Source organism: Geotrypetes seraphini, chromosome 2 (assembly GCF_902459505.1).
Source record: "Geotrypetes seraphini chromosome 2, aGeoSer1.1, whole genome shotgun sequence".
NCBI classification, from domain to species: Eukaryota; Metazoa; Chordata; class Amphibia; order Gymnophiona; family Dermophiidae; genus Geotrypetes; species Geotrypetes seraphini.
This window is the reverse complement of record NC_047085.1, coordinates 425,992,408-426,017,133: the sequence shown is the minus strand read 5'-3', so window position 1 is coordinate 426,017,133 and position 24,726 is coordinate 425,992,408. Positions and strand designations below refer to the sequence as shown.

The following is a 24,726-nucleotide window of genomic DNA, read 5'->3' as shown; positions in this document are numbered from 1 at the left end:
GCCAAACCCCTGTAGCTAAAATTTGTGTATATGAAATCAGATTATGTGTAGCAAAGTTACAGGCAATATGCTCTACATACGGACGATAAAATATGCAGAGGATGTGACAACAATCACACCACTTCACTCCAGGAACCCCCCTCCCCCCAAAATAACCTAAAAATAAACACACATGCACATTCCATTGAACGAATCATTTGAATCCTAATAGTCAAACATCATCTTTTAAAAGAAACTTGAAACAGATGGTAAAAAGAGATCATTTTCCCCAAAAGGAAATAATTTGGTTGTTCACCCAAGGGCATGTACAATTAAATTTTCATGGTCCACATCAACAGACCATGACTATTACTGTTAACCAAGATCACATTCAAAATCTACACATTATGACAAGGTCAGTTAGTTAAGTAACCCAATATTATTTCAGCAGACATTTAAAATCGTCAGAACAGTTTTGTTTCAGGTTCATATATATATATATATATATATATATATATTTTTTTTTTAGTTAAGATACTAGTAGGGTTAGGGTTACCATATGGCTCCAGAAAGAGGAGGATGAATTGAGACATCTGGGTTTTACTTTCAATGAAAGCAATAGAACAGATAGACATCCGGGGTTTACTTTCACTGAAAGTAATGGAAGTAAAACCTATATGTCTCAATCCATCCTCCTATCCTCCTTTTTCTGGAGCCATATGGTAACTTTAAGTAGGGTCAATTGATCCCAGACCTGTTAATACATATCTACTTAGACTGCTTAAAGTTTCTTACACATTCTCCCATAAGTCAGTCAGTCAGTAATGCAGAAATCCTAATAATCTTGCATACTAACAGACCATGATTCATCCAAATACATTTAAGGACACTTGTTAGACTAACAAATTTATGTGCTTTAAATTAACAAATATTTTGCAAACAAAAGCAATAAAGTTGCCACCTACTTGCAGTGGAAGGTTATACTGTACATTTACTAAACAAACATGACGTTGCCACATAAATACTTCCTGAAGAATTAAGCCATTGAAAACATAAGTATTAACGTATTGCTTTCCGTGCGCTAGCACTTTTACTTAAAAATGTAGACTAGATAACATTGGGAAAGAAAATAAACTGAAGCAGAAAAAGGATATTATGTACTTACTCTGGTAAGCTCTTCTCCAATAGATTGTGGTGAGACATTCTAGACCAGATATGGGCAAACAATGGCCCGCGGGCGATATCCGGCCTCCCGACCATCCAAGGCCCGCCAACCGCGACCTCTACATACCTCCCTCCAGAGAGCAGCATTGATAAAGACAGCTAAGAAAGAATATGAAGAGAAACTTGCAAAAGAGGTAAAAACTCATAGCAATTTTTAAGGTACATCAGAAGCAGAAAACCTGTGAGGGAATCTGTAGGACTGTTGGATGACCAAGGAGTGACAGGGGTGCTCAGGTAGGATAAGGCCATAGTGGAAAGACTGAATTAATTCTTTGCTTCGGTCTTTACGGAAGAAGATGTAAGAGATCTATCTGAACCGGAAATGGTTTTCAAGGGTGATGATGCGGAGGAACTGAAAGAAATCTCAGTGAATCTGGAAGATGTAATGAAACAAATCGACAAGTTAAAAGGTGATAAATCGAAAGGACCAGATGGTATACATCCCAAGGTACTAAAAGAACTCAAATGTGAAATTGCTGGCCTGCTATTAGTGAGCTGTAACCTGTCGCTAAAATCGTCTGTAGTACAGGGGAGATCCGGGAAATTACAGACCGGTAAGCCTCACTTCGGTGCTGGGCAAAATGGTAGAAATGATAATAAAAAAAAAAAAATTGTGGAACACGTAAACAAACATGAGACGAAATCAACATGGGTTCAGCCGAAGGAGATCTTGCCTCACAAATTTGCTTGACTTTTTCAAAGGTGTGAATAAATATGTGGATCAAGGTGAGCCGGTTAATATAGTGTATCTAGATTTTCAGAAAGCTTTTAATAAAGTTCCTCACGAGAGGCTCCTGAGAAAATTAAAGTCATGGGATAGGTGGCAAAGTTCAGTTGTGGATAAGGAATTGGTTATCGGATAGAAAACAGAGGGTAGGGTTAAATAGTCATTTTTCTCAATGGAGGAGAGTAAACATTGGAACAACGAGTGAGGTGATTAAATTTGCAGATGACAATAAACTGTTCAAAGTTGTTAAAACAAAAAATTGTAGGAGGACCTTAGGAAATTGGAAGACTGGGCATCCAAGTGGCAGATGAAATTTAATGTGGACAAATGCAAAGTGATGCACATAGGGAAGAATAACCTGAATCAGTTACCAGATGATAGGGTCCACCTTGGGGATTAGCACCCAAGAAAAGGATTTGAGTGTCATTGTAGACAATACGATGAAACCTTCCACCCAATGTGTGGCGGCGGCCAAAAACGAAAACAGGATGCTGGGAATTATTAAAAAAGGGATGGTTAACAAGACTAAGAATGTCATAATACACTATTACCTGTAATTAACACTTCTCCTGTAATGTAATTCTACTGGAAATGCCCAGATATCTTCTTTATTGTAATCCGTGGCTATGTTATATCTGCTGCGATATTGAATGTATTGTAACTCTTCACTGTTACTTGTAATCTACTCTTCTCCTGTAATGTAATTCTACTGGAAATGCCCAGATATCATCTTTATTGTAATCCGCCTAGAACCGCAAGGCACAGGCGGAATAGAAATCCCTAATGTAATGTAATGTAATAATACCCTTGTATCGCTCCATGGTGCGACCTCATTTGGAGTATTGCATTCAGTTCTGATCTCCTTATCTCAATAAAGATATAGTGGTGCTAGAAAAGGTTAAAAGAAGAGCGACCAAGATGGTTAAGGGGATGGAACTCCTCTCATATAAGGAAAGACTAAAACAGTTAGGGTTCTTCAGCTTGGAAAAGAGACAGCTGAGGGGAGATATGATTGAAGTTTACAAAATCCTGAGTGGAGTAGAGCGGGTACAAGTGGATCAATTTTTCGCTCTGTCAAAAATTACAAAGACTAGGGGACACTCGATGAAGTTATACGGAAATACTTTTAAAACCAATAGGAGGACATTTTTCTGCTGTACAGGGGGATGGGAGGAATAGAAAAATGCTCTTAGTCCAGTCCCTCTGTCAAATTTAAGAACCCATTGTGGCCCACAAGTCAAAAAGTTTGCCCACCCCTGTTCTAGCCACTCGAGCTACAACACTCTACCTGCAACTCTACAATCTATTGACTTCGACCACAGACTACAAAACCTTCAAAAAAGAAATAAAAACCCATCTATTCAAAAAACACATAAAACCGAATTAACTCAATCAGAAATGTCCCAAGCATCACCTGCAACTACTCCATATATACTTCTAATACCATGACAATTCAAATGTAATCCTTAGCAACTCTAAGAAATGTACAAACTACTCCCTAAATACTTCTAATGTCCTGACAATCTATTTGTAATCCGCCTTGAACCGCAAGGTAATAGCGGAAAATCCCTAATGTAATGTAATGTAATTTTTTTTCCACTCAGAGAATAGTTAAGCTCTGGAACATGTTGCCAGAGGATGTGGTAAGAGTGGATAGCATAGTTGGTTTTAAGAAAGGTTTGGACAAGTTCCTGGAGGAAAAGTCCATAGTCTGTTATTGATAAAGACATGGGGGAAGCCACTGCTTGCCCTGTATTGGTAGCATGGAATATTGCTACACCTTGGGTTTTGGCCAGTTACTAGTGACCTGGATTGGCCACCATGAGAACGGGCTACTGGGCTTGATGGATCATTGGTCTGATCCAGTAAGGCTATTCTTATGTTCTTCTCTCATCAGGGAATTCCCTCTGCCGCATCACTGATGTCATCAGTAACGCGGCACACGGAAGGCCCCGACGAGAGAAGGCCGCAAAGCAGAGTGCTGCCGGCCTGACGCTGCTCTGTAGGGCTTGCGGTTGGAAGGGTTCGGATGGGAGGGAAGGATGGAGGGTCAGTGGGGGTTTGGCTACGCGGCGGGGGCAGGTGCTCAAGGGTTCTACTGCACAAGGAGAGGACGGATGGAAGCTGGGCAAGGGTTCTGCTGCATAAGGGATGAGAGGGAGGGAAGGATAGAAGCTGGACAAGGGTTCTGCTGCACAGGGGGATGGGAGGGATAGAAAGATACTCTTGGTCTGGCCCCTCTGTCAAATTTAAGAACCCTTTGTGGCCCACGAGTCAATAAGTTTGCCCACCCCTGTTCTAGACCATAGGGTTAGTTCCCTTTACCCGCATGGGCTGAAGAAGAGCCTTTTTACTCTGCCCATAGTGTACTTAGCTCCTCCCAGCAGTCAGTACCCAAGCATAGAGAGACACTCCCATCTATGAAGTAGGTTTAAAAAAAAATCATTAACGAGCAGGTTACAATGTGTAAACAGGCAGAATATTACAAAACACTAAGGGCTAGATTCACTAAGCAAACCGATCGTGTACTGATCGGTTTGTGAGCCCTTTGCAACCAAATTTCCTTCCAACCCCATTCACTAAAGCCTGTAGCGATCTGATCCCGACCCTCCTGTGCAAAATAGCCAAGCGATTGATTCACTAACAATTGCTTGGCTATTTTGAATCAGGTTCTACTGCTGGCAAACCCTACTGCTGCAGACCTGTCGGTAACTAAGGTGTACCGATCCTTAAAGGAGAAAGTTAAGTCATTATCTTCTTCTACCTCACTCAACTCTGAAAGCAATTTTCTAACACATTGCTAGGACCATCTAAACAGGAGGTTTTGTGCCAGTGAAGTGATCGCCTGAACACCGCTATTCCACCATTGTGGAGGTGGGCGGGCCCCTGTCTGAGGCTTTTTCCTCCGTTAAAGACTGGTTTCTGCTTGTGTTTTATTACTGTTATACCTTTATTTATTCCATTTTGGTGAAAGTGTTTTTGTTACTACTGGTAACTAAGTTACCGACAGGTCTGCAGGATTTTTGACAGGCCTGCCTGTCTTCTTTATTCATTTTTTTTTCCATAGCACAGATATTTTGCATGTGTTACACACGCAAAATATCTGCCCCATAAAAAAAAAAAATTAATAAAAGACAGGCAGACCTGTCAAAAAAATGTGCCCCTCCCACACACAAACGCACCCTCCCCCGAAGAAAAAATCAGGAGGGATGCCAACTCCCTCCTGCCATCGGCGATTCAAAAAAACAAAAAAACAAAACCATTCCCAATGCTGCCCCCCATCCCGCGCAAATATGGCAGGAGGGATGCCAACTCTCCCTCCTACCACCCTCCCCGACCGGCAGGGCTCTTGCCCCTCCGCCTGACCAGCACAGCCCTCTCCCCCTCCCCCCAAAAGTTGGGAGCAGGAGGGGAGCTCAGTTCCTCCTGCTCCATAAGCCTCCCACCCAACCCGCTGCCCAGCCCCACAGTACCTCTATATTGGGAGCAGGAAGGGTGCGACACGTCTGCTGGGCCTTAGGCCCTGCCCCAGTGCATTATGTAATGCACAGGTAGGAGCCAAAAGCCCTGATTGGCTCAGGCCCCTCCTGATTGGTCTGAGCCTAAGGAAGTCCCTGATTGGCTCAGGTGCCCCAGGCCCCTCCCAAGGTAGGAGCCTGAGCCAATCCGGGCCTTAGGCTCCTCCTCGTGCATCACATAATGCAACACAGCAGAGCCTAAGACCTCAGAGTCGTCGCAGGAGGCACTGGAGCAGGAGGGGTTGAGCACCCCTCCTGCTCCGTTAAAGGTACAGAGAGGGGGGGTGGAAAGGGGGCCTGGAATGGGGAGGGGGATGTCAGCAGGAGTGAGTTGGCATCTCTCCTGCAGTTTGTTTTCTTGGTGGGCCCTGCCCACTGGCCGAACTAGATTTTGCAAAAGGGAAGGAGGTGGGCCGGGCCGGGCCAGGCCAGGCCAGGAGGGGTTTAACATGGCAGGAGGGAGTTGGCATCCCTTCTGCCTTTTGTGGGGCATCGGTGTGTGGGGTGGGGCATACGTCTGAGCCGTGACTTTATTTATTTATTTATTTTACTTTTTCCTTTTTTGTAGGCCAGGGAGCCCATAGTTTTAACCCACGGATTAAAACCATGGGCTCCCAGTGCGGGGAAGGGCAGGAGAGATTCGGGGCGAGAGCGGGGTGGCAGGAGAGATTCAGAGCGAGAGCAGGAGAGTCGGGGCAGGCAGATTCGGGGCAGAGCTTCAGGGCAGCAGAGAGCAGGCTTCAGGGAAAATTTTTTGTGGGGTTCGGGGCACTTGTTGGGAGGGGGGGGTTAATTTTTTAAAAAATTGGGCAGAAGCTCTGACAGCAGACTATTTCTCCTGTCACTACTGTCAGGGCTTTAGCGATCCGTGCAGTTGGCTGGGGGCGTGCCAACAATCGTCTCCATTTGCATGCAGATGGAAACAGATCGCACACGGATCGGAGGGTTAGTGAATCTAGCCCTAACACATTTCTGTGGTAGCCTGCTAGTGTATTAGTTAGCAGTAAACACAGATGTTCCACATTGTTGTTCCATATTATGAAGTTTATATTCTAGCATTTACAGAAAAATATTTCCTACATTATTCTAAGAGGAAATATATTAACATGTTTTTTCAATTTTTCTAAAACTTCCAATTTTTTCACTTCTAACTCCAGACACCCCCTTCCCCCTACACATACACATATATACTTTGAATTTTACCAGGTGCTTTTGAGCTTTCATATAACTGGAGGATATCAGAGGAGCATATGTGTACTGCATCTTGGTAAAGTGCGAGAGAAAAGAATTTACCAGAGGATAATACAAATGTGATCACCACCTTTGGTGTGAGGAAGGAATCTTATTATGACTTTCTGGATATAATAAAGGCAAGAGAAATTTAAATCCTCTACTCTGAATATTGTGTATTTATATGCATACTATGGATTTCAGTTTCTATATACAGTAGTACCTTGGTTTACAAGCATAATCCGTTCCAGGATCATGCTCGTAATCCAAAACGCTCTTTATCAAAGCAAAGTTCCTCATAGGCCTTAATGCAAACTCAGAAGATTCATTCCACAACCAAAGTCCTGTGTGCTTATACATGGTGAGCGTGTTGTCGGGGCAGCGGCTGACTGAGGAGAGGAGAGGTGAGGCTGCGTACATGCTCGTTCAGGATGGCGGCCGGCTTGGAGCGGGAGCCGTGAGGTGCTGACGGACGGCAGAGGCATCGGCCGAAGCGGGAGGGCAGCCTCATGGGGACCCTGAGGGATGAAAGCCACCACTTTGAAAGCGCTGCAGCACCCGCAGGCAGGTACTCACCCCTGGGCCACCATTGCTGAGTGCTCGTTTATCAGGGCAGTGCTCAGTTTATGAGACAAAAGTTTGCTGAGTGTTTTGCTCGTCTTGCAAAACACTCACAAACCGGTGCACTCGTAAACCGAGGTACCACTATAAAACCAAGAACTCATTCTGTCCAAAATTCCTTTTTAGTGTTCTTGTGGCTTAGTGGTTTCCACACTAATGTCTTTTGGTGTGAGTAGAATAAAAAAACACTTAACCACTCATTTTCTAACCCCTATGTCTTTACTCTTTCGGTAGTCCTCATATTCTTTCATTCACAACTGGAACTGGAAACCATAAGTGTACTCTCACCCCCTATCCCACTCCCCCACTGCTTAATCTCATTCCCCATTCTCATCCCTTATTACTCACAATGACATAAGAACATAAGATTTGCCGCTGCTGGATCCTATAGATCAGTGGTTTCCAATCCTGTCCTGGAGTACCACCAGGCCAATCAGATTTTCAGGATAGCTCTAATGAATATGCATGGAGTAGATTTGCATGCCTGTCACTTCCATTATATGCAAATCTCTCTCATGCATATTCATTAGGGCTAGCCTGAAAACTTGATTGGTCTGGTGGTCCTCCAGGACAGGGTTGGGAAACACTTCTATAGATCTTCCTTCCAAAACCCTGCTTATTATATCACTGCCATGGATGCTACTTTCAACTCCTAGCTGGCTCCATGCAGTTCTCATTCACTTTGAGCCTCATAGTGCCTATACTCACACATGTCCCTACAAAAAGAGTAGAAATGTGGAGACTGTAGAACTCAAACATCCTAACAGCAGTATGTCACCTAGAGTCAGTTTCCAAACCCAGTCACACTGCACGATTACTCCAACATAAAGAATGGTTGCATAAGCCTCACATCCTACATCCTTGCGTTGGATTCATTCACAGTGAATTCCAAGGTATCTGCTATGAATCTCAAGAGAATTTAAGAAAAATTTGCTTCACTTTATAGTACAAGAACGTTCACTTTTCAAAAATAGCAAAATAAATCAAACTATTATTTAAATTACAATTTACCGTATTTTTCGTTCCATAAGACACACTTTTTCCACCCAAACAAGTGGGTGGAAAAAAGGGTGCGTCCTATGGAGCGAATACCAAAATCCACCCCCCCCCCAGTTACCTTCCAGGACTGCTGCCCGCCCCTCGCCCGCCGCCGCTGTTTGCTCACTGCCGAAATAAGAAGAAGGGAAAAGCCAGGCGGGTGCAGCGATTGCATGCCGCCGGCCCAGAAGCCTTATCCCCGACATCAATTTTGACATCAATGAGAAGGTTTTTTTCTTGTTTTCCTCCTCTGCACTTTGGAAAGTGTGTCTTATGGAGTGAAAAATATGGTAGTTAAAACCTTGAGCTCCTGATTTGAAAGAAAATGCCTAACTATATCAGTTGTCAGGGAAAAGAAACGTCTGTTCAATGGTAGCATCTGTAATGAAAAGAAAACATGCAAAATGTTTTGCTAGAGTTAAACAATATTTTGACTTGCATCTGCTTTCTTACTGCAGAAGTCTACAAAATCCTGAGTGGAGTAGAATGGGGTACAAGTTGATCAATTTTTCACTCTGTCAAAAATAGCAAAGACTAGGGGACACTTGAGGTTACAGGGAAATACTTTTAAAACCAATAAGAGGAAATTTATTTTCACTCAGAAAACAGTTAAGCTCGGAACGAGAGAGAAACAAGATGGCGACGAGAGCGGACGCCTGAGAGGGAGGCTCTCTCTCTTGTACTCGGCTGGCGTTGCTTTTTTTTTTTTTTTTTTTCCGAACTAGCAGTTCACTTACCTCAGTATGGGTAAGAGAAAAGGAGCCCTTTGCGGCAACCCTCCGGCGGCGACAGCGGCACCAAGTCTGGTGCAGTCTACAATCGAAGGAGCCTTGGCCTGCTCGGGTGAATCTGCGGGGGGCTACTTCAGGGGCAAGCCCGAATTCGTCGGGCGAACTCAGCCGGCAGCTTCGGGCGATGTTGAGCCCGGAACAGAGGCAGCCACCACCACAACCCGGAAGCAATGTAGTGCTGGGAGTTCCTGAGGTAACATTGACCCGGGAGGAGTCTTTGATCCTCAGTGAAGGAGGGCTGGTAGCTCCAATTTCGTCTGGAGCCGAAGAAGAAGCTGTAGTACACCGACAACTAACCCACACCGCAGAAGAGGTGAGAGGAGCTTCGGGAGGAAGTAAGATCATTTTTGGGGTGCTGGAGAAGCCTAAGACAATAGATGTGGAGGCTTTATGGCAGGCCATTTCAGTTATGGGTGCTAATCTCAAATTGTCTTTTTCCACTTTAAACATTGACTATGGGACTATCCACTCTAAAGTGGAGCAACAGGGTTTGGCCCTTAAAGATTTAAGTGAGAAAATAGAAAAACAGGAGTCAAAAATTTGTGAAATGAAAACATTGGACTTGGAATTAGTAAAAGAAAGAACATTTATTGCTAGAAAAATGGAAAGTTTCGAGAACCAATTAAGGAAAAATAATTTGATACTCCTAAATTTTCCAAAATGTCCCTTAATTTCACCAATGGAGATGGCAAGAAAGTATTTTAAGGAAATTTTGCTTATTCCTGATGAAAGTTTCCCACCTATTGTTAGAGCTAATTACTTTCAAATAAAGAGACCTGTGGAAGTTTCCACTCCTAATTAGATTCAAGGGATAAACAATGAAAATATGAACTTAACAACTTTTCTGGAAAACTCCTTGGAGGTTATAATGGAAAGGAAAACCATGTTAATAACTCTTGCTTTGGAAAGTGATAGAGAATATGTACTGCATTTGTATTTTCGTCATATTAATGATCAATTTTTAGGTTTGAATGTTTGAATATTTCCTGATATGTCTTTAAGATCCTAGAGGCGTAGGGGGCAAATTTCATGTTTAAATTTCCTGTAAAATGTTTTGTGTCTTATCAGAACAAGAATTACTTATTTTTTGAACCTAAACAACTGGTAGGATTTATAGAATCCAAAGAGCAAGTAGTGCCTATGGCTAAGAATGTATAACCTGCCATGAATGGCTGTAGCACCGCAGATAATTTCCGCTTTCTAGGTTGGATAAGATTGTTTCAATTCTTAAATTTATTTTCTAAAAATCTCTCTCCAAAGTTTGTGGACTAAATATATTGGAAGTATAAGTGAATAATCAAAACACCGACTTAAGTGGATTTGGTTTATAAATTTTCTTTTTAATATTTTCTGTTAATCTGAAATACAAGTAGTGTATTGCTTGTTTGTATTGATAAAATTGAATAAACAAACAAATAAAAAAAGAAAACAGTTAAGCTCTGGAAAGCATTACCAGAGGTTGTGGTAAGAATGGATAGCATAGCTGGTTTTAAGAAGGGTTCGGACAATTTCCTGGAGGAAAAATCCATAGTCTGTTATTGAGAAAGGAATGGGGCAAGCCATTGCTTGCCCTGGATCAATAGCATGGAATGTTGCTACTCTTTGGGTTTTGGCCAGGTACTAGTGACTTGGATTGGCAACTATGACAACGGACTACTAGACTTGATGGACCATTGGTCTGACCCAGTAAGGCTATTCTTATGTTCTTATGACTTCATCAAAACTATTACATGCCCCAATATCTTACCAATGTGTATTGTCTAGCAGTGAACAATTCTAATTAAACATGTATACAGAAATAAAGTCATTTTTAGTTCATGCTATCCACAAAATCTTAAGAAATAAGTTAATGGGTTATAGTAACTAGACCTTGTGGAATAGTTATAAGAGATCTGTTTAAAATAAACTACAAGCACCTACCAGTGGGACACATTCACAGGTCACAGCACTACAAAAATTTGACATTTAAAAGCTACTTAGTAAATTCAATAAAATTCAAAATGTATCTCTATGTAAAGGCACTCAAATGTACAGAAAGAGGGCACATTGCAAGAATATTGCAATACACATGAATTGCATAATTTCAAGGTCAAAATAAAACAGAGTAAATGACGACAGATAAAGATCTGAATGGTCCATCCAGTCTGTCCAACCATACATGCTCCATAAATTAATTAAATTTAAATGGTCCTTTTTCTTAGATTTTTCTGGGCCAAAACCCCAGGAGTCTCCATCAAAGCTCACGCCAGCCCATCTTAACCATCCCAGCCATTGAGGCCCTCCCTAGCCCTTCCTCAACTGAACGTCCATATACGGGACACAAACTGTGCAAGCCTGCCCAGTACTGGCCTTAGTTCCTTCAATGTACTGTATACCCATTATTTCTGATTAGAGATCCTCTGTGTTCATCAGGTAATATTTTTGTTGACAAGATACACAGTGCTTACCTAGACCTTTCTGGTAATAAGTTTTCAACTAAGAAATGCAACAATACCTACTTGGGGGTCTGTTTACTAAGGTGCAGTAAGAATTTACCACTCAAATTAGCAAGATAACTTGCTGCAGCAAGAGGCTGAAAAGAGGGTAAGAGGGTAGGTTATGGGTGTGAACAGTGCTATCAGTTAGTGCATAGTAAGTAATCTGCAATGCTGATTGCTGAAGATAGAACAGGTATAGTTACCACTTCAAGAAGAGACATGTGCACTTGCGCTATTGGCAGGTAGATACTGCAGTTGCTACTATGCAAAAAAAATAAAAATTCTCTTGCAATATCCCTAACCTCATAACACCCTTGAGTAACATCATGAACCTTATTCCTCCCACTGGCACTTACTGGTGGGCTAGTGACAAGAAAGGAGCAATTCATGGATGCTCCTGTCCCATTGCCAGTCCAGATTCACAATGGCACATCTGACCTCTAGCATTAGTCTTGCAACTATTACAGCAAGGCAGTTTAGCTGCTAAGACAGGAGCCTTTTAATTGTGACTGATTTTATTAAAGGACTACTGGCTCCTATGGCTCCTTTTTGGTAGGAAATAGATGGTTCGTCCCTACTCCAGGTATTTTCTGTTAGACTTTTCACATAGGGTTTTTGTTTCATTTTTTCTGTGGGTGTTGCTCTTGTCCTATTACAAAGCCACCAGGGGCATCACGGGGAAGTGGAATTATTATTAATTTTGTTTAAAGTGCAATCTCCTGATACATTTGCCAAGCAGTAGTCGTCTGCTTTTTGTCGTAACTGCAGGACAAACCACGCCCCCAACAGTTACTACACAGGTTTTATACTTACTATGCATTCATTTTTTTACACCATGCACAGTAAATACAAATAAGTTATTTTTTTATGTTCAATCATCTTTATTGACATTTATATTTTATAATGAACATCCAGCAATTGACCATTGCACAAGCAAATGGAGGACAAATATTGGTACATATCGTCAATTACTACAACATGTTGTAAAAGAAGTAGGTAACATCCTACAACGAACCCAACTAAAGAACTGGACAGACATGTATTATACTTTAGGTAACAATATGAGAATAGTGTTAACATGTCACATCTCAGACTTTATGTGCAACTATATAAAGTAGAGGATGACATATAGTTAGGGTTACATACTTATGTAGATCATATTATGATGTAATAAAGTATATCAGATTGATTCACCAGTAGCTGTAGGTAAACTTAACAGCTTAGTATAGGATAATAATGGGCCTCACATTCGTTCAAATTTAGTGAGGGAGCCATTACGTTCAGCTGCAATTCTCTCATATTTGGCATAGAGGCAAACTGTATTCAACCATTCATTATATGAGATGAGTAAAATCTTTCCAGTTTGCAAAAATTATCCTCAAGGCTATCACCATTAATAGTTGGATCAGTGGCACATACTCTTGAGGTAGAGAGAAATAAGGTGTTGTTAAGCTAATAAGTAATATAGAATAAGATAATGGGGTAGAAATATTCAGTAAAGACAATATGTGATTCCATATAGACTTCCAATAATTTTGTTATAAAGGACAATCAAAAATCATGTGTTTTAATGTTCTTTGTGTTAATTTGCAGGACCAACAGAAGTCATTATTGTGATCTTTCTGTAAACTGGAAAGCCTAAGAGGTGTCCAATAGACTCTGTGTACCAAAAAATAGAAGGATTGGTATAACGCAGCAGAACTAGTCATTTTATATAGTGATGTCCACATGCATCTCCACGAAGGAAGATCCAAGGATACATTCATATCCTCTTGCCCTTTATTCAGCACGGAAGGTGGGCAAGGACTTTTAAATGACTGAAATGTTTTATACCAATTTGAAGCCTCTTTTTTTATTATAAGCAAGTGTACGACACAATTTAAGCAGATTCGGTTCTTCCCAATTTCCCGCCTTTTTACTTACAAAGTCGTGGAATGCATGTTTGCGTTGTAACCATTGGAAAAAACGGAAGGAGGTAATTGATAGAGTGAACATAGCTTTTCATAAGGTATCCAATTACAGCCCATATAATTGACTCAATTTCCAAATACCCAAAGATTTCCAGTTTTTCCAATTAATGGTGTGATGTATTTTTATCTCTGGATTACACCATATCAAAGTATGTAAGGTCAAATAATTTTTATTGATGAAAATAGGCACAATAAAACAGCAACAAAATAGGCAATAAAATAGCAATAAAATAGGCAACAATAAAACAGCAGACAAGAAGGCATTAACAACAAGGATGATAAATCCAAGAAAGAGCAAACAGAACATCATCAAATGTTGGAGAGCAACCACAATAGAACCCATCCTCCATAGACAAGCCCCCCCCCCACCCCCCATAGCAACAGGATATCAGCACGGTAACAATGCGGGAATAAGCCCAGGTCCCGGTGTCCGATGGACCTCAGCCCGCGAGGGGAAGGTTACAGGTAACAATGGTGAATGGAGTACAGCAGAGGCAAAGAACGAGGCAATGAACACAACCACATCACAAAAAAAAAAACATACAGGTGCACCAAAGGCCACACAGCAACGATATCCCAAGCCCCAGAATCCCCTTTCCCCACCCTACCCAACCAGAACCAAAAGAAAAAAGAATCCCCCCAAAACAAACCCCCCCCAAGAAGGAAGGTCAGAACAGGAACCAAGCAAAAACAGAACTTTCAGGGACCTGGACTCTGATGAGCCCCTAAAAAGCAGAAAATAGACCTTCCGAGGAAAATGAGAGAAAGAAAAAAAAAAGGGGAGAAAAGCCGGGAAGAGGCCATCCCAAGGCCGTGAACCCCATAAAGAAGCATTCCATTTAGTAGCTAATAAATTTTTCATTTCCCTAACAGCCATTATTGCAGTATCTAATAGATGGTCCTTATTAGATATGAACCCAGAGGAGGATACAAATGGTAGAAGATCAAGTTTCACCCACCAATATAGTTCTTTATCTGATTTCAACCAAAGGGAGGTATGCTTTGTATGTTCACTGTGCAGTATCTACCTGGAGCATTATCAAAGCAAAAAAAGCATAATGATAATCTAGAAAATTCGGAAAGTTAACTCCTCCGTTTTGTCGAAGTTGTTTTAATTTATGTAATGCTATTCTAGGAACTTTATTATTCCATACATATCTAGTCAAAATTTGATCAACCTTCTTATAAAAAGTGGATGGAAGTAAAACTGGTAACATACTAATGGGATACAGAATCTTTGGTGCAATTACCATCTTAATAGACTCCAATCTCCCCCACCAAGATACATTTAAGGGAGTCCATATTAAGTGTTGTAATCATTTGTAATATGTCTGCTATCGCATAGTTTATGGTATCATCTATTGAGGGACCAAAATGAAGACCTAAATATTTCAGTTTATCTTTCGTCCATTGAAAACTGTAATCATAAGAACATAAGAATTGCCGCTGCTGGGTCAGACCAGTGGTCTATCGTGCCCAGCAGTCCATTCACGCGGCGGCCCCGAGTCAAAGACCAGTGCTCTAAAATGAGTCCAGCCTCACCTGTGTACGTCCCAGTTTAGTAGGAACTTGTCCAGCTTAGTCTTGAAACCCTGGAGGGTGTTTTCCCATATAACAGATTCTGGAAGAGCGTTCCAGTTCTCCACTACTTTCTGAGTGAAGAAGAACTTCCTTACATTTGTACGGAATCTATCCCCTTTCAACTTTAGAAAGTGTCCTCTTGTTCTCCCTACCTTGGAGAGGGTGAACAGTCTGTCTTTTTCTACTAAGTCTATTCCCTTCAGTATTTTTAATATTTTGATCATATCTCCTCTCCATCTCCTCTTTTCAAGGGAGAAGAGGCCCAGTTTCTCTAATCTCTCACTGTACGGCAACTTCTCCAGCCCCTTAACCAATTTAGTCACTCTTCTCTGGACCCTTTCGAGTAGTACCATGTCTTTCTTCATGTACGGCGACCAGTGCTGGACGCAGTACTCCAGGTGAGGACGCACCATGGCCCGGTACAATGGCATGATAACCTTCTCCGATCTGTTCGTGATCCCCTTCTTTATCATTTCTAGCATTGTTTGCCCTTTTTGCCGCCGCAACGCATTGTGCAGACTGCTTCATCGACTTGTCAATCAGAACTTCCAAGTCTCTTTCCTGGGAGGTCTTTCCAAGTATTGCCCCAGACATCCTGTATTCATGCATGAGATTTTTGTTACCGACATGCATCAGAGAGAGATTGCTTCAGAACATGCTTATTAAGCGGCATAAGTTCTGTCTTGGTTGCATTGAGCTTGTACCCAGAAAATTTGGAATAGGAGTTAATGATTTGTAATAAATGAGGAAGGGATTGAGGATTGCTATAAATCAGAACATCAGCATAGGCTGACATTTTCATTTCTAAAGAACCACAGGGGATTTGAGAGCAGTTTCTAATGGAGAGTTCCCATCGGACCTTGGTGAAATCATAATTACCCCTATACTGAAAGACCTCAAAGGACCAATAAACAACCCATCAAATTATAGACCAATCGCTTCCATCCCATTATACGTCAAAATAATAGAAGGTCTAGTAGCACAACAACTCTCCATGTACCTAGAAGCCCATAACATCCTACATCCATCTCAATCAGGATTCAAAACTAATCACAGCACAGAAACTCTTCTGGTATCATTACTAGACATAGCCCGACGACACCTCAGCCTAGGATACAGATTGCTAATCATCCAACTTGATGTCTCAGCTGCATTCGATCTAGTGGACCATCCCATACTACTCCAGACACTAGACGCTATAGGAATCTCAGGTAAAGTTCACAACTGGTTCCAAGGCTTCCTTAAATCAAGATCATATAGAGTTAAGTCAAATGATATTCTGTCTGAATCATGGTCAAACCCCTGCGGAGTACCACAAGGATCTCCTCTCTCACCCATACTATTCAACCTATTCATAGCTTCCCTAGGCACCACCCTGGACGCCCTAAACATAATTTCATTCAGCTACGCGGACGACATAACCATCCTCCTTCCATTCGACATCCAAGACCCCATCTCCACTGGACGCCTGAAAACCACACTGGAAACAGTTGAAAAATGGATGACGAGTCATAAGTTGAAGCTGAACTCGGACAAAACTAAATTCCTACTACTAGAGAAGGACAAAAAACCATCCATAACAGAACTGGAAGTAAACTCAATCAAGTACCCAATACTGAGCTCCCTCAAAATCCTGGGAATACAATTAGACAGATGCTGCACTATGCAGACACAAATCCACAAAATCATCCAAAAAGCATTCTTCACAATGCGAAACTTAAGAAAAATAAGAAAATTCTTTAACAAAGATCAATTCAGGTTCATTGTCCAATCCCTTGTGCTTAGTATTGTAGACTACTGTAAAAGCCTCTACCTACCATGCCCAATCAACACAATAAAACAACTACAGACCGTCCAGAACACAGCCCTCAGACTCATATACTCACTTAGCAAATTTGACCACATTACTAACGCATACTTAGAATCTCACTGGCTACCGATAAAAGCAAGAACACAATTCAAATTCTACTGTCTTCTATTCAAAGTAACCCATGGAACCGCACCCAGCTACCTAAACAACCGCTTTTACCTCTACCTCTCACCCAGAAGAAGGAGAACACAGAACCTTTTCACCTACCCACCTCTCAATGGTACTCAACGTAAGAAACTTTACGACAACCTTCTAGCGACACAGGCAGCTAAAAGGCAGCTAAAATTGACCCTGTCATCTCACAATTACTGATCAAAACAACAGACATAAAAGTGTTCCGAAAAGAAATAAAAACACTTCTATTCAAAAAATACTTCCCATCACTCTAACCTCCATCTAATGAGCTAACGATCGATCCCTTGGGAATACCACCTCTATAGTAACACTCTGTCCAATCCTCAAACTAAACACCTCTACAGACTATATCATCAACATTATGTAACTAACGTCAACGCTATGTAAACACCTTTGCCAACATGTATATGTTGTTACTCTCCATCCGCTGTAACTTGAATCTGTTGTTATGTAACATATTCTGTAATCTTGAATGTACTGTAATTCTTTACGGTTACCTGTGTACCTGTAATTTACTCTTCTCCTGTAATGCAATTCTACTGGAAATGCCCAGATATCTTCTATATTGTAATCCACCTAGAACCGCAAGGCACAGGCGGAATAGAAATCTCTAATGTAATGTAATGTAATGTAACATAGGTTCAAGAGCTTCATTAAACAACAAGGGCGATAACAGACATCCTTGTCTTGTACCCCTAGTGGGATGGAAAGTATCTGATGTCATACCACTGATTTTAAGTGATGTAGTCGGCATGGTATATAGAACCTTGATTAATGATATAAACCTATCTGCAAAACCAAACCATGACAAGGTCTGAAACATAAACAGCCATTCGACCCTATCAAATGCTTTTTCAGCATCAAGGGCTAGTGCTAAGAATGGCTGAATTGAGTATTGTGCTTGCTGTATAAGAGAAGTAAATAATCTAGTATTGTCACTCGCTAATCTCCCAGACATAAAACCATTTTGTTCAGGACCAATCAATTTGGGAAGTTCTTTTTATAATCTATCCGCTATGATTTTTGGCATATATTTTTGCATCTACATTGATGAGAGACAGGGGTCTATAATTTTGAATTTTTAAGGGATCTTTGCCTGGTTTGGGTAACACAATGATATTTGCTTCTGTAAAGGTTCTTTTTACCTCACCAGTGGATATTAAGTGTTTGTAAAGCTGAAGTAAATTAGGAACTAGTATATCCTGGAAGGCATTGTAAAATTCAACTGTATAGCCATCAGGCCCAGGGGATATTTTTTTTGCCATTGCCTTCAGAGACTCTATAATATTTTCCATTGAAATGTCCTCCAGTAGTGCCTCATTGTCCTCTACAGTTAACTGTGGTCTTGAAATTGTATTTGCAAGGAATGTATCTGACTCACATTTCTTTAAATTAGTAAAGTATAAAGTTTCATAGAATTTTTTAAATTCTAAGATAATTTCCTTAGTGTCAATATGCATGTTACCAGTTTCATCTACAATCTTCAGATATTTGGCAAGAATATGTCTACTTCTGTTATTGTTGCTTTGATAACATTCTGATCGCATAAATACCTGCCTGTGTACTCAGTTGTAAGTTGTATGCAAGTCTTAATGTTCTAAGTTCATTCAAATTTTGCATGTTTTCAGGATGTGATTGGTGTAAGATTTCTAATTTCCTAATTTTATCTTCTTGTTCTGATAATCATTTTCTTGAGATTTTTTGTTTTTTGGCTTGGTATGCTATTATCAGTCCCCAGATATAAGCTTTGCCAGTGGCCCATGTACATATTGGACCAACTCGTGTGTTCAGGTCTGTTTACCACAAAATATTCTTTTAGCGCAGCACCGATATGTAATACGAACTGATGGTCATCTAGTAGTGCATTGTTAAATCTCCAATGATTGGATTTGGGAAACAGAGAGATACCATCCAAATGTAATTCTATTGCAGCATGATCCGATATTGAAATTTCATTGATTTTGATAGAAGAAAATGTTCTTTGATAGACTTTTACTCATCAGGAAATAATCTATTCTTGAATACGAATTGTGAGGTGGTGAATAAAATGAGAATTTTAGATCATTATTGTGCATCAGTCTCTATGTGTCTACTAAATTTAGCTGTGATATCATATTATGTAGACTATGCCATGCCTTTGTTATCTTATAGGGTACAGTTAACTTTCTATCAATTGAAGGTTCCAAAATTAGATTAAAGTCACCTGTGAAAATATAGGCTGATGAGGTTTCAGCAATAGCTACCGTTGTAAGTGCATAAAAAAATTGTGGATCATCAATATTCGGCACGTAAACATTTATAACAGATAACCAAATCACCTATTTGTAGTTGAATAATATTCCATCTACCTTCGGTATCATTTTTCTGATCTAATATTTTAATATCAGGTCTATTTCTAACTAATATGGCTGTGCCATTTTTCTTTTTGACAGCCGGTGATTTTCTTTTGCTTAATTAGGTTAGTAAATCCTTTCACATTAAGAGAGAGAAGTTTCAATGACATGCTTGAATCTTAATGGGCTCCTTTTACAAAGCTGTGCTAGCGGTTTTATCACACGCACCGGATTAGTGCACCAGATTAGTGCTAGCCGGAAATTTACCGCCTGCTCAAAAGGAGGTGGTAGTGGCTAGTACATGCGGCAATTTAGCGCGCGCTATTCTGCGCGTTAAGGCCCTAGCGTGACTTTGTAAAAGGAGCCCAATGTGTTTTTTTGATCTCTTACAGCTCCAGTGAGTCAGGAAGTTATTTATTCTCAGAGAATGAATGCAAGTAGTATAGTAAATACACGTCTGTACCAGCATACCATATTCCAGCCATCCAAAAGAGATGATCTGTCATATGGTAGCAATACTCTATGGGAAACGAGGGCATAAGAAGCAGCACAACCGCCACTTAGCGATCGAAAACCGTAATGAAATTTGGTTATCACCAGCAAGTATATATAAGGCTTTTACATTTCAATAATAACTCCCACCCATATAGCCAAACAGCAAGTTAATGTAATACAAAAATCCCCTGCTAGCGTATTATTAGTTATGAAATAAGTTGGTATAATAATGTATTAAGATGCCACTACTATTACTCACAATTACCTCTCCATAATAAGGGTATAACTAATATTGAGTATGATTTTTGCAAGTTACACATCAGCCGTAACATATTGAAGTTCAGAATAAAACCACATTGATTATTGGTACACATTATTGAGGGCATGCAGCTTATCCATTGAAGGTTAAAGCAATTACAATTTATTTGATAACCCAACAATCCAGATCCCATTCTGCAACAATATATCAGCGTTGTCACTCTGATGAGATTTTAGCAAACATGAGTTTTAAAGGTCAAATGATACAAACCTAAATCACATAACCCATCAGTAGGCAGAAAAGAAAAAATACAGTGAAAATATTGACTATATACGGAAATTGAATATAATGAACTGATATAATGTACTTCACTTGTAATGTAATAACCCACTGTAATTTAAAGCAAGCTGACAGTTAAACTCGTGATACAGTGGGAATTATCTGTTGTTATCAATTTAGTTATATAATACAAATATAATCAGTAAAATATATAATACAGCATCATAATAGTATAGATGGTTAAAATGGACTAAGATGGGAAGAATAAGCTTAATACATCAATCCATTTTGTCAACCAGGCAAATAAACTTAAGATGTTATATTGATACTGTGATATCAGCATGAGGATCTAAGATATAGTGATATGAAAAATTCAGGAAATAACGTAAGCTGTGTACCCTGACAATTTCATAATTTCCACACAAAGCAAACCCACATAGAAGTACATTAACTATCCGTGAATAAGGAATGATGTAATACAGAGTATCATAAGCAGAGAGGTAATTAATTTCATTTAGTCCTATGTATATATAAATGAACTAGATTGAGCAACAAAAATTATCATAACAACGTTAAATTCATGTTGTGATATCAACTTAAAATCCATATGAATTAATCCAGTAAACAGCTCCTATCGATGATCTCTATCTACTACAATGTTCTCCCCAGAAATTTTTCCAGCCGGGTGGCACAAAAAAGTAGCCGGGCGGGACAGGGAAATTTGGTGGTGCAAATTACCCCTCCCTGCTCACGGTGAAGGAGTAGGGCAGGGTTGTCCAACCTTTTGGCTTCCCTGGGCCGCATTAGGCAAAAAAAAATTTCTGGGGCCTCACTAACACTAGCTGATGAGCAAAAAAAAAAAGGCTGAGCAGGTCCCAAATTTGCAATCTCTAATATAAAAGATGTACATATCTACTATAATAAAACCCTAAGTGCGCATGCGCACTTCAAACTTTGTGATCCCTGCGTCTGTGATCCGTAGATCCGTGCCAGTAGAACGAGCCTGTGGCGGCGGAGTTTGTGACCACGGATGCAAGGAAGCGGAGAACATGTCTGCAACTCCCCTCTCCCGCCCTATCTATTCATTCACGTCTGCCCTCTTCTTCAAAGCAGCCTGCTGAGGATCGCCGGCCGGCTGTGGCGTGAATCGCAAGCCGTTCTCCACCTCGGTAGCATGTTCTCTCTGACGCGATCCCGCCCCTCCTCCGACGTAAGGGATCAAGTCAGACGGAACATGCTACCGAGGTAGAGAGCGGCCTGCGAGGTTCGCTACATCCGGCCGGCGATCCGTGCTGGTGGGCCAGAAGAGACTAGGAAGCCGGGATGGAGGAATGGCGGTTTGGGAGCAGGTATTAGGGAGCAGGGAAGAGGTGCTGCTGGACAGTAGGGAGGTAAAAGGAAGGAAGAATGGCTACTGCTGGACAGGGGGAGCAGTGAAGGGGTGCTGATGGACAGGTATTGATGGACAGGGGAAGCAGGGAAGAGGTGCTACTGGAAGGGGGAGAGAGGTAAAAGGAAGGGAGAAGGGCTGATGTTGGACAGGGGGAGAAGGGAAGAGGTGCTGCTGGACAGGGGGAAGGTAAAAGAAAGGTAGAAGGGCTATTGCTGGACAGTGGGAGCCGAGGAAAGAGAGAGACAGAAAGAAAGACACAAAACGACCAAGGAGAGAGAAAGAAAGAAAGAAAAACAGAGAAAGTGGCCAAGGAGAGAGAGAGAAAGACAGACACACACATCTATTCTAGCACACGTTAATGTAACGGGTTTAAAGACTAGTCTAATAATAAACCTTCATTAAAGGGACACTGTAGAGAGGAATGAAAAAAGCAGTAATGCTTACCGTGACTGAGTGATCCTCCACGTGCACCGCTGATAGTGGGAGCAGCCACAGGCTTTCGCATCCCCACTCTGATGAGCAGGGGTGCGCACTCCTGGTTTTCCCATTCACATCTATTACAGCTACAGTGAGCTTCTTCAGAGGTGAGCCTCATCAGAGCGGGGATGCTGCGTCAGCTGTCAGCAGCGCACGTGGAGGATCGTTCAGTCAGGGTAAATATTACTGCTTTTTTAGGCCTCCCACTTTGAGCTTAGGCTCCCTCAAAATGAACATCTCCCCTGCTGTAGCTAGTAGGGATCCCAAGTTCTGCAGCTGGCAGCAATATTGCAGAGCTGCTGCCTTCCCTCTTCCCTGCCCCCCTCCCCCCCACCTTGGCTTTCATGCATGCATGAAAACAGTGGCAGCCACTGACTGCAAAGCTTGGAGATTTTGGGTTGTTAGACTGGAGGAAGATGTCTTCAAGTGGCAGGGCTTTGGGATCCCCAACAGCTCTAGTATTTGTAAATTGCACTCAGGCGGGGAGAAACTTTGGTGCCCATCCACTAATTTTGGGCTCCAGTCCCTCCCCTAAATCAGCTGTATATAACTACGCCACTGAATACAAAAATAATTGTGATGCACGTATCCCAAAGCTAACATATTCCAGTTAATAAATTCAGAATAAAACAATTTTTTCTAACTTGTTGTCTGGATATTTTGTTTTTCCATCATCTTGGTCCCAGTTTCTCTTTCTGTTTTTTGTCTCTTCAACTAATTCTCTTTCCAGTGTCTGCTGTTCACTTTTTTTTCCTTTCTTGTTCCATTTTCTTCTTATGCTTGTCTCCAACGTATTAATTTTTCTCTTTCAGCTTTCTTAACTTTTTCTTTTCTTTTTTTGCCTCTGTCCACTCAAATCTTGCCTTCTTTCTCACCCTTCTTCTTTTTAAATGTTCAGCTACCTCTCAATTCTCCATCTTCTCTCAGTCCCTAGCTCTCCCATTTCCCATCTCACTCCTTTCCCAGCCTCCTATTTCTTTCTATCTACTCCCCATTACCACATTTCTACCACTGTACTCACTGCTCTCTCACTCATCTTGTCATCTCCGTTTTGACCTCATCCACATGGCTCACCACTTTTAGAATCTCCTCCCTCTCTCCACTGGTCAGGCTATAATTTCCTGTCCCTTTCTTTCCATCCCCTTTCTTATCCCAGATCTCATCCCTCCTGCCTTCCCATGGGTTCATCTTTCCTCCTCTATCCCCATGGTCCAACATTTTGATCCCTCTCTTTTCTGTTTTTCTTCTTCCCTCCCCTTTTAATGCTGAACAATGAAATGGAGGGAAAAAAAAAGAATGCTTCATCTCTCTGCCTTCCATCCACAGACCTAAAATTTCTCCCTACCTCCCTTCCATCTCCAGATCCTTCTCTCCCTTTCTTTCCCAACTACCCCCCACCCCATCTCTCCCCATGCCTGCCTGCCTCCATCCCCCTGGTCCACCATTTCTCCCTCTCTTCCCAACAGTTCTGTCTTTGTGACTCTGTACAGCACTGCATATATCTGGTAGTGCTATAGACATAGTTAATCACAGTAGCAGTTTTTCAACGTAATTACATTTAGATTAGATCCTTTTTTTAAACTGCAGCTGAAGTTCAGATTCGCAGCGTGGCTTTGTACATGGCTCGCTGCTCCTGCACTCTTTTCGATCCCCTGACTCGCCCCTCTCGGACTCTCTTAGGCTGCTTCATGGTTTACAGTCTCCGACCCCCACCGCTTCCTCCCTGCGCCTGTAGCTGCACTCTGCCGCAGTGGCTCCAGAGCCCAGCGGCTCACTGGCTCGGTGCGGCTTGCAGCCACCATAGCCACCAAGAGGTCGGGCTCCTGGCTGGAGACAGAGATCGAACGCTGTGCTCCGAGTGCCAGTGGGAGCGGATCCCCGAGCTCGTCAAGCAGCTTTCGGCCAAGCTCATTGGTAACGGTACAGAGCGGGCCTGGGCCTAGTCAAGCCGCGAAGCCTCGGACTTTCTTGCCAGGCAGGCCTGGGGAGGGAGTGTTAATGGAAGCGCCCATTCACTTCTGAATATTTATGAGAGGGGGGGACTGGGCTTCAGCAATGGGAACTTTACAAAGTAAATCTGCAGGGGAATTTGGGTCAGGGCAGAGACGTCAACAGAACATAACATAAAGAATAGCCTTCCTGTAGGGTTATGGCCACTACATGTCCGGATTTCCCTGTTGGCGCACACATCGCAAACTCACGCAACCCACACATGTTCTGCACCAGTTGTTCAAGCAAAAATGGCTCACATACGCCTATCTGTCCACTGGGGTCTCCGATGCGTGCGGTGGCCTGCGCGCTGAAAGTACAGGAACGCCAGTATAGCTGG

The 24,726-nt window shown here is 41.7% G+C and overlaps 1 protein-coding gene and 1 long non-coding RNA gene across 3 annotated transcripts in view; one reads left to right on the top strand and one right to left on the bottom strand.

Annotated features, from left to right (window-relative positions):
- The window catches only part of MINDY3 (MINDY lysine 48 deubiquitinase 3), a 394,770-nt gene that overhangs the window by 181,913 nt on the left and 188,131 nt on the right, over positions 1-24,726 (bottom strand). The gene's annotated exons all lie outside the window — the stretch shown is intronic.
- Positions 560-14,230, top strand: LOC117354184. Its single transcript, XR_004538132.1, has 2 exons — positions 560-1,337; positions 13,199-14,230. It is a non-coding gene; the product is annotated as an uncharacterized LOC117354184 (long non-coding RNA).